The following is a 14,654-nucleotide window of genomic DNA, read 5'->3' as shown; positions in this document are numbered from 1 at the left end:
GCACGTTGCCCTGAAGATTTTGGTGCGTAATTCCCAAGAATACAGACTGGCAAAAACCTAGGACAATTACCAAAAATCCAAGAATTCATCCTTGGTAGTGTGGCTATTTAATTCCCAGTCATTTTGGATCTTTCCCTATTTTCTCCTGGTGCAGGACGCAGTCTACAATCAGGAACCGCATTTCACGTTATCTTTAATCCCCTTGGATCTGGAACTGTTCCTCCTTTTCTCTTGTGCTTTTTTATGAACTTGACATTTCTGAAGGTAGCAGGACACTTGTGTTCTTGGATGTCTTTCAACAGAAGCTTTTTTAAAGTGACCCCCCCAATGGTTGCTCTTGATTTATTTGTTTGGGACAGGAATGCCACAAAAAGAGATGGTATATTGTCTTTGGTAGGAAAGTCAGAAAGCCGTGATACCTCTTTCTCCTAACATGGGTGACGTTAAACTTCATCCTTTGGTGAAGCTGAAGTCTCCCAAACTTTCCCCTAGGAAGTTACTAATTTTCCCTTTTCAATTCATAAGTACTAGGTCATATTTATAAGGAATCAGTGGTATATTTTGAGACTACCTATAGATTGTCTGTCAACCTAGTTTTGGTGTTGAGCGGCCCGTGATATCAAGGTGACAGGTACCAAATGGAGACTTTCTGATTCCGTCACTCCATCTACTTTTCTTTGTTGGCTTGGGGGCAAAATTTTAAGAGCCTTTTCAAACTGGCACCTGTGAATTCTCACATCCCCGGCATTTCCTATGTGCTTTCTAACGTAACCTTACCACATTGTATAAAATGTCCAAAGCGAAGATATCGATAAATCCAGAATGAAATTACCTGCCCATTAATTTCTTAAGAGAGTGCATCGGCATACACGGTAATAAATACTTTTGCCAGGCACGGTGGTTGCATATGTGTAATCCCAGTGGGTTTGGAGGATTATTTTGAATGTTTCCAAACATAAGGAAACTACAGAGAAACTTTTCAACAGAAAAGTACATTTAGGGTTTAATCTTCACCTCGGATTACTTAGCTGAAAATGTGAATAATTAGATTATGGTAACATTTTTTATAAGGTTTTGCAATCCTAAGATGTGTTTATATGCATTTTTTTTATTTAAAAGGGGGTTCTCTATCCCATATTGTAAATGAAGACATAATGTGGTGCGGAGGATCGAACCCAGTACCTCACACACGCAAGGCAAGTGCTCTACCACTGAGCTACAGCCCCAGCCCCAGCCATTTCTTATTTCCACACGGTAAGTCATTCTTACTCCATGAGACTCGCCCAGCTTCATAGTGATCTTCCCAACAAGGCCACCTTCCGGAGCACGGCCCATTTCTACTGGGAAATAAATGCTTGAGAAATAAATCCCACTACTGGATTTTTAATTACAACGACTGATAGTGGTTTAAAAAAATAAATCATGAAAGTTTCAGTATTCTCCTTTATCTGAATGTCTCCAGAGGATAGTTGATCTAGATTGTGCTTATTCTATTTCATAAGTCAACAGAAATGTGCATTTTTATCCCCAAAACATAGCAATAGTTCCCTCCCCCAAGTGGCCCTCCTTCTCTGTGGAGGAGATGCTAGAAGGAAAGATGCTTCCTCACAACTCTGTACCCTTCTGACGGAGGTCAACAGACACCGGCCTAGCTACTGCCCCATGAGACCACAGTGCACAACCACAAATTTAAAAATGGCGGACATTCCCATAGGCTATCCACTCATGCAACAGAGACCTAGGAAGTACAGATGCCCCCAAGTGTACTTTGTGGCCACCTATGGTGGGTTCAGCCTGCTGAGAAGGTTCCAGAAAGAGTCTGAGGCTCAGCTATTCTCTTGCATTCTGGGACTGGCACCGAATGAGAGGTCTAGAAGCTTCACTGGATTCTACTTGGTCCACTGAAGTCCCAGTGTTTGTTGAAGACATTGTAGCTGAGCAGGGGACACACACACACACACACACACACACACACACACTCATACAGAGCCAGAAGGTAACCAGGGAAGTGACAGAAATGCAGTTCCAAAAATGGTAATTGAACATTAAAACAAAAGTCATCTGCAATAAGACATCTTTATGAGCTATTTATGGCTTATCTAAATTCCCATTTCCTGAAAGATAGACCAAAGAAACGTTTAATGAACCCTTTTATATCAGGCTGAACGGGCATTTATAACCCAGGACCGTGGTGTACTCCACAATGAAGTAGACCCTGTGGTTTGTGAGGAAAAGTGTGTCTGTAAGTGCTGTGCATGGCCCGTGGTTGAATCAGAGACCCGACCTGCACCTTCTCTTCCTTCCTTCACTAGGGAAAACACACGAGGAATTGGAAGGCTGCCTCCCCTTCAAAACCAGCTAAGGTAGACTTGGTAAGCCGGAAGAATCACCAGAGACCCACCCGGTTTCCATTTTTCTCTTCGAAGAGGCTACCATCTGAAAACGCTCTCAGTATTTAAAGGGAAAAAGTGACTGTTCCTCTGTCTGTTTTCTGATAGCACACTGGATTTAACCTCTATTACAATATGTGCTATATAATTTTTTTTCCTTTGGTAAGAGGGGTTGAATCCAGGGACCCTTAAACACTGAGCCACATTCCAGCAATTTTAATTTTTTTTTTTTTTGCTTTGAGACAGACCTTACCATGTTGCTTAGGACATCACTATGTTGCTGAGGCTAGGCTCCAACTTGCAATCCTCCTGCCTCAGCCTCCTGAGCTGCTGGGATTACAGGTGTGCACCACATGTGCTATATTTTCCCACAATAATAATATGATATAATATAATGTTCACAATAAGGGTACAGCAAATGCATTGGTTACCTGTGGCTATGGAGCAAATCATCCCCAAATGCAGTGACTCAAGAGGATGACATTGGTGACCTTGCAGCTTCTGAGGTCAGGAATTCTGGCACGGTTCCATGGGGTCCTCTGGCTTAGGGCTTCTCTTGAGTTTGGAGCCAGCTGGGACCTCAGTCACCTGGATCCTAGACTGTGCCCATCCAAGGTCGCGCATGTGCTTGTTGGCAGGGTGGTCTCTTAGGGGCCGCGGGAGTGAGAACCTCGGGTCTTTGTGGCCATCTACTTTAGTTCCCAGACAGGTGAGAAGAACCAGAAGTAGAGAACCGGCCAACGGGTGCAGCCTGATCTCAGAGGTGCCTCCTAATGCTGTATAGTGCTGTGCCCCCGGGAAGCAACTCTCTACTTTGGATGGGCACACTCTCAGCAGGACCCGGAGGCGGGAAGCAGGCATTATTGGGAGTCATCTCAGAAGGCTGTTTGACAACAGCATACTGGGACAAACACAACTCATCACATAGCCAAGACCAAAGGGGATTGTTTTATTTCCAGAGAGAATAACTCCCAATGGACCCCACTGGAAGAATTGTAATTGTCTTTTAAGCAGAATTGCACTATCTATAAGGCACGTGTACTTCTTGCAAGATTTTTTTTTTTTTAATGTACTAGAACTTCCTCAGAGCCCTGGGCATTATTCACATTAAATGAGCTCTGTGTTTATTTTATTGGTTGTCACTATTGAGCTACTGAGAGGCCAAAAGTGTGAAAAAGTTGGCACGATCAACTGACCTTCAGCTCTGAGAACTTCAAAGCTGAATAAAGGGAACAAAATGTGCCTATGTGTGTATATACAGCACGTAACATGGAAAGGTCTAGTTTTATTGTTCTAACAGCATTGCACAATCGGAACCTTATTTTCTACTGTGTGAAGAAGCAACTTCTGTTGAAGGACACAGAATATTAGATTGCAAAGTTTTAAAATATCTTCCCTTGAGTTTTTTTCTTGGAAGATGAGCCTAGATACCCAATGCTAATGAAGAAAGAATCGAGGCCTTTAAAATCCACTTTAGAATATTCTGATTTTTTTTTTGTCATGATACAGAGACAAGAGGCTCATTTTATCATCTATACTTATGAGCCACTGATGTATGCAGGACTCTGCTATACATTATTAAATTTCATTTTAAGTGGAAAATGTTAATATTTTAACTCAAGAGTTTAAATGCTATTAATAATAATGCTATCGTTCTACTTTCTAAAGGGAAAACTTTTCAAGTTCAATTTGAGTCTTCTCCACTTTTGTTTCTGCATACTCTCTAGGAAGTATAGTCCAGGGGCATGCATTAGCCTAAAGGTGAGATGACGTATCCCACTCAAAAGTGTTCAGGGATTTATATGCATGCACCTTCCTGATCCGTGAGGAACTCGTGGCAATTAAAACACGGGTCAGGTGGAACTCTGAAGGTTGAAAGCATACGAGCCCTCGACCACTGAGCCCCGTCCCCAGCCCTATTTTGTATTTTATTTAGAGACAGGATCTCCCTGAGATGCTTAGTACCTGGCTTTTGCTGAGGCTGGCTTTGAACTTGCAATCCTCCTGCCTCAGCCTCCCGAGCTGCTGGTATTACAGGCATGCGCCACCACGCCCAGCCATTTTTTATTTATTTTATTTTTTTACTTTGAAATAGCATCTTGCTAAATCACCCAGGCTAGCCTCGGATCTGTGATCCCACCACCTCCACCTCCTGTGTATTTTTTTCTTTAATTCATGAATACAAGATAGAAGTTCCAAGCCAGTTATTGAAAACTCACATGCATACCAGGAAGCAGTTGCTATGTTTGTCCCCTACAATTCCACACCACCTGGTGTCTGTTAACTCTATTATTGCCTTGAAACTATCTCTGCCTGTCTCCGGGGTCGTTGGATTCCTAGGGGAACACAGCATCCTTATGCCCCCATAGCACACACCACACCCAGATCTCTAGAGGAACTGGGGTGATATTTGAATCCACAACGTGGACATTTTCTAGTGTTGGCATTAATATTGGAAGAGCATTCTGCAACTTGACAAAGTGTACAGTTCAGTTTCCTCTTGACTAATTGGGTGTTTCCAGTTTCAATGACGGAAAATCACTCCATTTACCGTAAATGCAAGAATACGTGAATCTAAGAAACCTGTGTGTTCTCCTTCAAGACAACAACTTGCTGAAGAGATATGCTACTGGAGTCACTGATAGGGACCTCACCAAAAGAACAGGGACCCAAATAGAGCTAGAATCATGGATACAAGCAATGCTGAGAGACAGCTCTAATCAACATTACACTAGTCATCCTTAGCCACTGGGGATGCATTCCTACACGGTAGCAGATGCCTGAAACCTCAGATAGTACCAAACCCCACATATGCCCTGTTTTTTGTTTCCTATCTCAACCTGTAATAAAATTTAATTTATAAATTAGGCCTAGTAAGAAAGTAACAACAATAACTTACCATAAATTTTAGCAAGTTCAGCATGAGATTTTTCCTTTCCTATTAAAGATCTTCCACTTTTTCACTAAGCAGATTTTTTGTAGTCATAGCCAATAGTTATCACCACTATTCTTGCACTTTGGGGGCATTATTAAGTAAAATAAGGGTTACTTGAACACAGCTGTTGTGATGCCCTGGTAGTCGGTAACTGAGAGGGCTACTAAGTGACTAACGGGCAGGTAGTATATACAGTGTGGATACACTGGACAAAATTATGATTCACATCCAGGTCAGGACAAAGTGGGGCAGCATGAACTTTCATCGTGCTACTCAAAATGACATGCAATTCAAAACTTGTGAATTGTTTCTTTATGAAAGTCTCCTTTTAATATTTTAGACTTTGGTTGATGCAGGTAGCTGAAATTGTGGAAAGCAAAACCACTGATAAGAAAGACTGCTACATCCGGGTGCTCTATCTTTACAATTTTGGTATTTTTTTTCTACTTCTTCTCCCTCTTTTCTTTGTTACATTTTATCTTCTGCCTCCACCACCAGGTGAGACTCCCTGCTTTTGCTGAATGTTTGCAAAACACTGGTGAGGACCTCATGCATAAGACACCACCTGCGTCAACTCTCCCGGTAGGGGACTGTGGGCCATGATGCTTTCCTCAGAATAGGATGTGGTTTTATGCAGGCCCTTGGAGTTCAGACAAAAATCATTATTTTATTGGAACTGCTATGCTTTGAGCCAAATTACTTTCAGGCACATTGTGGTTAATTCTTCCACTACGCATCAGTTGCTGCAATAATGCCGAGCAAAAGAAATCAATCAAAAACCTAGCTCTTGACAACAGCAGACACAGGACAGCTTGTGGGCCTGCAGGTGAGCTCCAGGCTCTGGTAGGGATCCATCTGTGGTCCCTATGAAGCCCATTCTGTTTTCTCCTGACTCCCTGGGACATGCTCCCCTAGTGGCAGGTCCCAGGAATACACCTCATCAACACAGTAGGGGTGCATACAGCTCCCTGCCCAGGGAATGACATTGCAAAGCCATCAGAGTGCTTAGGGATGTAATCCCAGACCTGAGAAGGCAGCGGAATTGGGAATCCTCCCGTCTTCCGTGCCTGGTTACTTAACATGGTTATTCGTAAACATTTAGATACTCTGGAACATATTTATCCATTGCTTTATTCCCTCCAGGTGTATTAGGGGCATAACAAAAAGAGAAAACAAGAGAAAGACAGTTAAACTGAATCACATTGGGGAAAATTAAAACTTTTTTTTCCTGATTTTATAGTGATACTTTCTGTTTTTCAGATAAAAATAATTATAATAACTGCTTACATGCACATATGTCCAGTGTGTATACTGACAAATATTCTGTAACAAATGATGCACCATGATCACAACTATGTAGCATTTAAAGAGAGTTGGTTCAGGGTCAGATTTCCTCCACCACCAAATAGGGAAGCACTCAGTGGAAAGGCAGATTGCTTTAGACGTGCACACGCCACATCCACATGACCTCAAAGAGCAAGACGAATTATTTTGGCTAGTTTCTCGTGGAATCAGGGGAGTCCAAGGAAGAACTTAGCTGCAGTCCACTCTGACACTAAGGGAATGCATGCCCTCCGAGGTCATTCTTGATTAAGAACCCCCGAGTAACCTCGGATATGCCAGATGACTCCGTGAGCCCAGAGAGATGTGGGTGATTTACAATAGAAGCGCTCTTGTTATTCTAAATACCATTTGAGAAAGACCAGGGAGGGGATGTGGGCTTCATCTCTGAAGGCAACTCAAGTATTACGGGACTCGGGATCAGTGTGAACTAATCGCATGCATGAGGCACAGGGATAATGTACTCATCCTGTAACACACCACCCCTGGCCGGTGACAGCAGGAACCCTAAGCCTTACTTCAGACGTTTAGAAAGGATTGCATTCTGGGAACCGCCCAATTCCTATCAGTTTGACAGCTACAAGAGGTACCACCGACTGACCTCTGCCTCTCCACCTCAGCTGCGTCTGGTCAGAAAGGATTGCAGCTGTGATGCTTACTTGCTGGGTTTCGGTTGGATTGTCTTTCCCCAAAACCAGCAAATAAATGCACGTAGACCCACCCAGACTAAATCGTACCATGCACGGAGCAAGTCAAACTCAGTACTGATTAGGACAGTCCCAACTTGGATTTCTGCGTTATTGAAGAAGGAGATACTGGTCTGTAATAAAATGAGCTCCTCTCAATAGACCCAACTTGAAGGAGAAGGGTCCTGACAGCTGTTGGTCTTTGCTTTGAGGCATGCAAACCAACACTGGGGGTGGCCCACTTTGCAGAGGAATATTGAACAGACTGGGCAAAGCCTTTTGTGGTTCCACGCATGACCAAGCTGGACGGCCCATGATCTTCTTCAAGATTAACAGACTGAACTCTGAATCTGAATAAAAATTTTAACTTCCGAACATGGTCAAGACTCACCAAAGACTCCTATGAGACCATTCCAGATCTTTCCTCAGTGTTCAAATTAAATAACAGAGTTACCAGGCCAAAACATAAGCCTATATGGGATCTAAAATGTCCAGACTTTACAAAACACTGTAATGAACAAAAAGCCTACAGCAGCAATACAAAATGACTTAAAAAAAAACAAAACAGTACATTTGTTAGCTGGGCATGGTGGTACACACCTGTTTTTCCAGCTATGCTAGAGTCTGGGTGGGGAAGATCTTGAGCCCAGAAACTTGAAACCAAGTGCTAAACTCATATTTAGACCCCCATCTCAAAAAATATTTTTTTAAAAAACATGAAAATTAAATCCTAATTATTTGTAAATTATTTTATTTGCAAATTAGAGAAAAACATTGCATTGGACAAAACCCTGTCAATAAGGGGAATTATCACAGAAATATCAATTATCTAAGATTGATAATTGAAATTATCTAGTATTTCTAGCAATTATCTAGCACTGAAAAGTTGATTTTTTGTGTGTCAAAACCCTCAACAAAGATGTCCATATACAAGTTTGCATTATTCCAGAAAAAAAAATCTGGGTGAAATATATCATCTATATAAGAAGTTAGAAAATATACACTTAAAATAGCAAAAAATGTTTTTAAGAAAAGAATAAAGATGTAAAGTGGAAATCATTGTATCTGTAGTCAGAGATACAGAATGGCTAGTGCATGGTTTGGACTTGGAATGTGCTCCAAAGTCAGTTGAAAGCATTCTCTGTATGGCAACCAAGTTCAGAGGTGGGGCTTTTTGGCCATTATAACATCTCAAGGGCTGTGAGTTTATCAGTGGATCCATCTATTGATGGCTGAATGGACTCCTTGGGAAATGGGACCTGGCCGGAGGAAGTAGGTCACTGGGCTATGCCCTGGAAGGATTTATCTTCTCAATCTCTTCCTCTCTCAAAGCTTTCCAGCTCCCTTGAGCTGAGCTGGTCTCCTCCTCCAGGCCCTGCCGCCATCTTGTTCTGCCTCCCCTTGGGCCAGAGCCATGGAGTCGGCCAACCATGGACTGAACCTCTGAAACCATGAACCCCCAATAAAATCAAATCTTTCCTCCTCCAAGTTGGTCTTGTCTGACATTTTGGTCACAGCACTACAAAACTAACACAAGTCGTAAAGATGAACACCCACGTATATAAACACAGACTCCTATACCTTCTACTTAGTCACTATCTATAGGCTACATCCACATACCAACATGTATCTACATAGGTGTGCCCATCTTTATACACACATGTGCACATGAGGGAGAGTGAAACTGCTCTGTATTTACTTGGAAGCACAAAAGCACGTCCTCGATAATGAGGAAAATATAAAATGTGTCTGGTTGAGACGATGAAATAACACTGACCTTTCAAAGTTAATATGTGAACTTCATACAATTCCAGGTAACATCATTTTTTCAAAGCACAGAACAGAAAGAACGAAACAATAGAGGTTCTAGCATGGGCAATTTTCTGTCACCAGCCACACCCATGTTAACTTAGCCAGGAAATTTAAAGTTGCTCCTCAGCTGGGTGCGGTGGCGCCCGCCTGTAATCCCATTGGCTTGGGAGGCTGAGGCAGGAGGATCGCAAGTTCAAAGCCAGCCTCAGCAATGGCAAGACCCTAAGCAACTCAGTGAGACCCTGTCTCTAAATAAAATACAAAATAGGGCTGGGGATGTGGCTCAGTGGTCGAATACCTCTGAGTTCAATCCCTGGTACCAATAATAATAATAATTATTATTATTATTGAATAATAATATCATTATTATTCAATATTATTGAATAATATGGAAATTCAGCACGCTCCTGGAACAGGCTGATTTTTAGTTAGTAGACTGTGACCCTTTATCATTGTCTTTCCTTAATCCTGATAAAGAACTAGGCTTTTTTTTTTCTCCTTCTCTGTTAGTGCAGATTTAGAAGTCGTAATTTGCATGTTGTTTGTGCACAGTTTTGTTGATGTAATGTTTTTAAGGAAAGATCTATTGCATCTACTGATCATTTAGCATTGAACACAAGATGATCTGATTCAGAAAAGCTTGATAATGAATTTTTCACTCTGGAAATGCAAACTATGACCTCTCCACTCTGAACGGCAGAGTTTCCCTGGCTTTTCAGCATTAAGATGCACCCAAGGAGGCAAAAATGACCTCCATGTTTACTTGAAATACTTTTTACATGATGATGTTTTTTTCCCATGGCAAAAGGTGTTTCTTAAGATATTATTCTGAGTTCTGTGTATTACCAAAGCCAGGTAGTTCAACCTCATTATTGCACGTATATTAAAAAAAATACATAAATAAGACCTGGGCACAGTGGCATGCACCTGTATTCCCAGTGACTCTGGAGGCTGAGGCAGGAGGCCAGCTTGGGCAACTTAGTGAGACCCTGTCTCAAATTTTAATAATTAAAAAAATTTAAAAAGTCAGGGATTTAGCTCAGTGGTACAGTAAGTTAGCACCTAAACACACACACACACACACTTAACATACTGGTCAATTATTTTGAAAACTTTAACTGGATAATAAATGAATGCATTTTAAAGAACAGTATTTTTCAATTGCCAAATAACAATTCCTTCTTATTGAAGTATTTCTGAGAAACCATGTACTCCTAGGATGTCCAGTTGGATATATTGTTCTTTCTATAGCTGCAAAGAAATTCCCAGTTTTTGATTGTCATTCATGAAGATTGGATTTGTGATGATAAAATATAAGAATTATTCACCAGATGTTTAAATACATGCATGAAGCACTTACTGAAAATACATTTTTTAACATAGTGCTTCAAGGATGTACAAATAAAGCCCAAAAGTTCACAGGAAATATTAGAAACAGGAATCAGGTCTCTGACTTCTAGTGGCATCTCCTGAACTGAGAATCAGTTTTATCGCTGGGTATGATGGGCACGCCTGTAAACCCAGTGTCTTGGGAGGCTGAGGCAGGAGGATCACAAGTTCAAATCCAGCCTCAGAAACTTAGCAAGACCCTAAGCAACTCAGCAAGACCCTGTCTCTGTGTAAAATATAAAAAAGGGCTGGGGATGTGGCTCAGTGGTTGAGTGCCCCTGAATTTAATTCATTATAGAAAAAGAAAACGTCAGTTTTATTAATGTTCACATGTCTCATTAGTAACTAGACTGCTAGTTAGCAAGGGAGATGAACAAATCCTAACTTCATTCTTTCCTATGACTGCTAATGAATAGATCTTAGAAATGTTATTTCAACATAATATTTGCCTTCTGTATAACTCACCCCCTGTAAGTCCATATGCATTTTTTATCGTTATCATTCTGCTGTGACATAAATAATGAGCAGAGTTTGAAATGAAAAAAAAAGGGTAAATGAAAACTCTCAAATAAAGCAAAAAAATCTTAAATGTTTTTGTTTTGTAAAAAAAAAAAAAACTTCATGTGCAGTTCTTTTCAGATAAATAATCTGTATTTGCCTACAGAATCACCATTATAATTCTGTGACTTAAAAAAAATTAAAATGACCTGCTTAGAAGTTCCTCTCTAGGCTACCCTGAGAAGAAGTAGCGGGAGATGTTCCTTTGATTGATTACTGCCTCGTGTTGCTATCGGGATCTGTGATACAGACGTGTTCTTAGAGTCTAAGAATGCTTCCCTGATAGCAGCCCATTTTGACTGACATGTAGCATGTCTTCACGCCTGCTTGTAAACAACATCAGGATTCTTTATAAAGGTTATATTACCTCCAGGTTTAGAGGTTAATACCCTTTAGGCTCTGAAGATGAAAAATTCAATCTGTCCTCAAAGTGTTGCCTGTCATCCTCAGGACTAGAAAGGTCCTGAAGGCAAATGTCTCTCTTTGCCAGTGTGTGGTCGGCCTTTCCCCAGTCGCGATCCATTCTCGAGCTGGATGATTAGTAACTTAAGGTTGATCGAGGGTTTCAGGACAATGAAACCTACTGAAGCCGTCAAAGCCCCAGGGATTTCCATCCCCACAGCACCTGGACAGTGGTCTTGATCATTTGGTACTGCATACCCTCCTACCACGTAGATGACACAAGAGGAGTTGGATTCAGAAAGACTGCTCAATATAGAACCACAGAAATGTCCGGGCACAGGGGTGCATATCTGTAATCCCAGCCGCTCGGGAGGCTGAGGCAGGAGGATTGCAAGTTCAAAAGCAGCCTCAGCAACAGCGAGGCCCTGAGCAACTCAGTGAGAACTTGTCTCTAAATAAAATACAAAAATAGGGCTGGGGATGGGGCTCAGTGGCTAAAGGCCCCTGAGTTCAATGCCCAGAAACCCCCGCCCCCACCAAAAAAAATATATATATAAAAAATAAAATAAAAAGAAGAAGAACCACCGAAATGAATTCCAAGGCAGGATGCCCTGGCCCTCTCAGAGGACAGCCCTGTGCAGTGGCTGGCCCTCTCCTTGGGATCTATTGTGCTAGCTAATGCTGCCAACGGCCCAGCTCTGGAGAGGTGTTTTAATGCAGCCTCCCCATGCACTGAGGGCGAGATGAGCACAGCGTCTGCAATTGAGCACTTCTGCCGTTGGAAGAAATCCAGCCAACTTCAGCCAGCGCTCAGCACCCCCCTACAAAACCAAGCCAACCGTTTGCTTTTGATTGTGTTTTTCATGGTGCGAACTCACATCACAGAAGTTTCCAATCCTCGTCTTCTGGAGCATAGCTCTTGTCCCTCTCTGTCAGGGTTTCAAAAGTGAGAACAGATGTAAAGAATGAGGCCCTCGTGGGCAAAGGCCAAGTGGGATTTATTTCCACTTAATAAAAAAGTGGTTCACACGTAACAAGCATGTCTAAAGAGGTTCCGAGAGTCTCTGGGGCTTCACAGTGATAAAGGGAGAATGTCGAGTTCCTCCAACCATCGGACTCAAGATTGTTGACTCAAGATTGTTTATTGGTGTTGATTGTGTTAAACAGTGACTGAAAAGGGCCTTGCTGGAATAGATACATGACACTTGTGTGAATGGGCCATTCTTGGAGAAAGAGTGTCTTTTCCCATAACCAACATTTTGCCCTCTCTATTTCCATCCAGATTAATTTTTTAAAAATGTGGCCAATTTTTAAGACCACCTAGGGGTAAATACCGGTTACTTTATGAATAATGAAAACAGGAAAAGGGAGATCTGTCCCTGACATTCAAAATAAGTTCTCCTATTCCTTAGAAAACTTGGAATGGAACCACCATTTGACCCAGCTATCCCACTCCCTGGTCTATACCCAAAGGACTTAAAATCAGCATACTACAGGGACGCAGCCACATCAATGTTTATAGCAGCACAATTCACAATAGCTAAACTGTGGAGCCAACCTAGATGCCCTTAAACAGATGAATGGATAAAGAAACTGTGGTATATATACATAGTGGAATATTACTCAGCATTAAAAGGTAATAAAATTATGGCATTTGCAGGTAAATGGTTGGAATTGAAGAATATCATGCTAAGCGAAGTAAGCCAATCCCCAAACACCAAAGGCTGAATGTTCTCTCTGATAAGTGGATGCTGATCCATAATGGAGGTGGGGTGCATGGGGAGAATGAGGTAGTTTGATTGGGCAAAGGGGAGAAGGGGAGCGGAGGGGTGGATGGGGCAGAAAAGATGGTGGAATGAGATGGACATCATTACCCTGGTACATATATGACTGTACATGTGGTGTGACTCTACATCATATGCAACCAGAGAAATGAAAAGTTGGGCTCCATTTGTGTACAATGAACCAAAATGCATTCTGCTCTCATATATACCTAATTAGAATAAATAAATTAATTAAAAATCAAACAAAATAAGTTCTCCTAATTTTTTCCCTGCGCCTCAAAAACATCCTGTGTTCACCTCCAAACAAGCGTGATTTTTGCTCTCGGTCTTTACTCTTCCTCTGGCTTCTCTGGGCAGCAGTGAGAATCAACTCAGGTGTTCTCAACTCTGTTAGCACACATGGTACTAGGTCCCCACCAAAAGGGTAGTGGGAGCATCACAAGGGCAAAAGGAGGTATCTCGTGAGGCAGAAGGAGGCAAGTTCAAAGCCAGCCTTAGCAATGGCGAGATGCTAAGCAACTCAAGGAGACCCTGTCTCTCAATAAAATACAAAATAGGGCTGGGGACGGGGCTCAGGGGTCGAGGGCCCCTGAGTTCAATCCTTGGTATTCCCTCTAAAAAAACAATCTCCTTGGATAATCACTAAAGCATCTCTCTTTAGCAGGTAGTCCACAATGGCGCAAGACAGAAGACAGAAAGATGAACAAGGAAACAAAGCTTTATGTTTATTTATATCATTGTTGTTGTTGTTGTTGTTGCAATAGATTGTGTTTAAGTCTCAGGTCTAGGAGACACCAAAACACCCACTGTCACTGAGCTCAGCACTACCCAGGTCCCTGGGACCCTGCTGGTGGCCGCCATCTTGAAGGTGGGATGCTCCATCTGCATGACAAGTTCAGCCAAGAATCTCCTATCTCCTCGTGAACCATTCACTCTACATTCATTCAACATCTACGTATTCATGAGTTCATGGGACATACATGTCCTGAGTGCTCATTTCCTTGGAGAAATATAGAGAGGATTGCATAACAGGAACATAGAGTACTAGTCGACCGTCCTGTGTATTTATGGAATCTGCCTGGCCATCCTCTTTCCATCGCTGGCTCATGGGATTGTCTCTGATGAAGACTGAAGTTCAGAAGATAATCAGCTGAGTGCATGAGAAACTCCATTTCTATTTATTTCTAGCTTGATCATTAAGGGAGTGACAAAGGCATACTGGTTTGTAGCAATTGCCCCATCCTCGATTGGTGCTGTGACAGGAGTTGATGTCTTCTGGATTCAAGGTGTCCAGTGGGCTCCATGGGATCTGGGCTCTTACGGAACCCTTACCTTTCTGTGCAGCGTGACCTAGGCC

At 42.0% G+C, this 14,654-nt stretch overlaps 1 long non-coding RNA gene across 1 annotated transcript in view; it reads left to right on the top strand.

Annotated features, from left to right (window-relative positions):
* The window catches only part of LOC124092057 (uncharacterized), a 317,813-nt gene extending 313,872 nt beyond the window's left edge, over window positions 1–3,941 (top strand). The window contains exons 13-14 of the long non-coding RNA XR_009226700.1: window positions 1,120–1,254; window positions 2,313–3,941. This is a non-coding gene — a long non-coding RNA (uncharacterized LOC124092057). The remainder of the gene's footprint in view (window positions 1–1,119; window positions 1,255–2,312) is intronic.
* Window positions 3,942–14,654: the final 10,713 nt, after the last annotated feature.

This window comes from Marmota monax, unplaced genomic scaffold, assembly GCF_021218885.2.
Source record: "Marmota monax isolate L192 unplaced genomic scaffold, Marmota_monax_Labrador192_F-V1.1 WCK01_AAM20220418_F8-fsc00168, whole genome shotgun sequence".
NCBI classification, from domain to species: Eukaryota; Metazoa; Chordata; class Mammalia; order Rodentia; family Sciuridae; genus Marmota; species Marmota monax.
The sequence above is the reverse complement of the archived record's forward strand: the minus strand, read 5'-3'. Positions and strand labels throughout refer to the sequence as shown.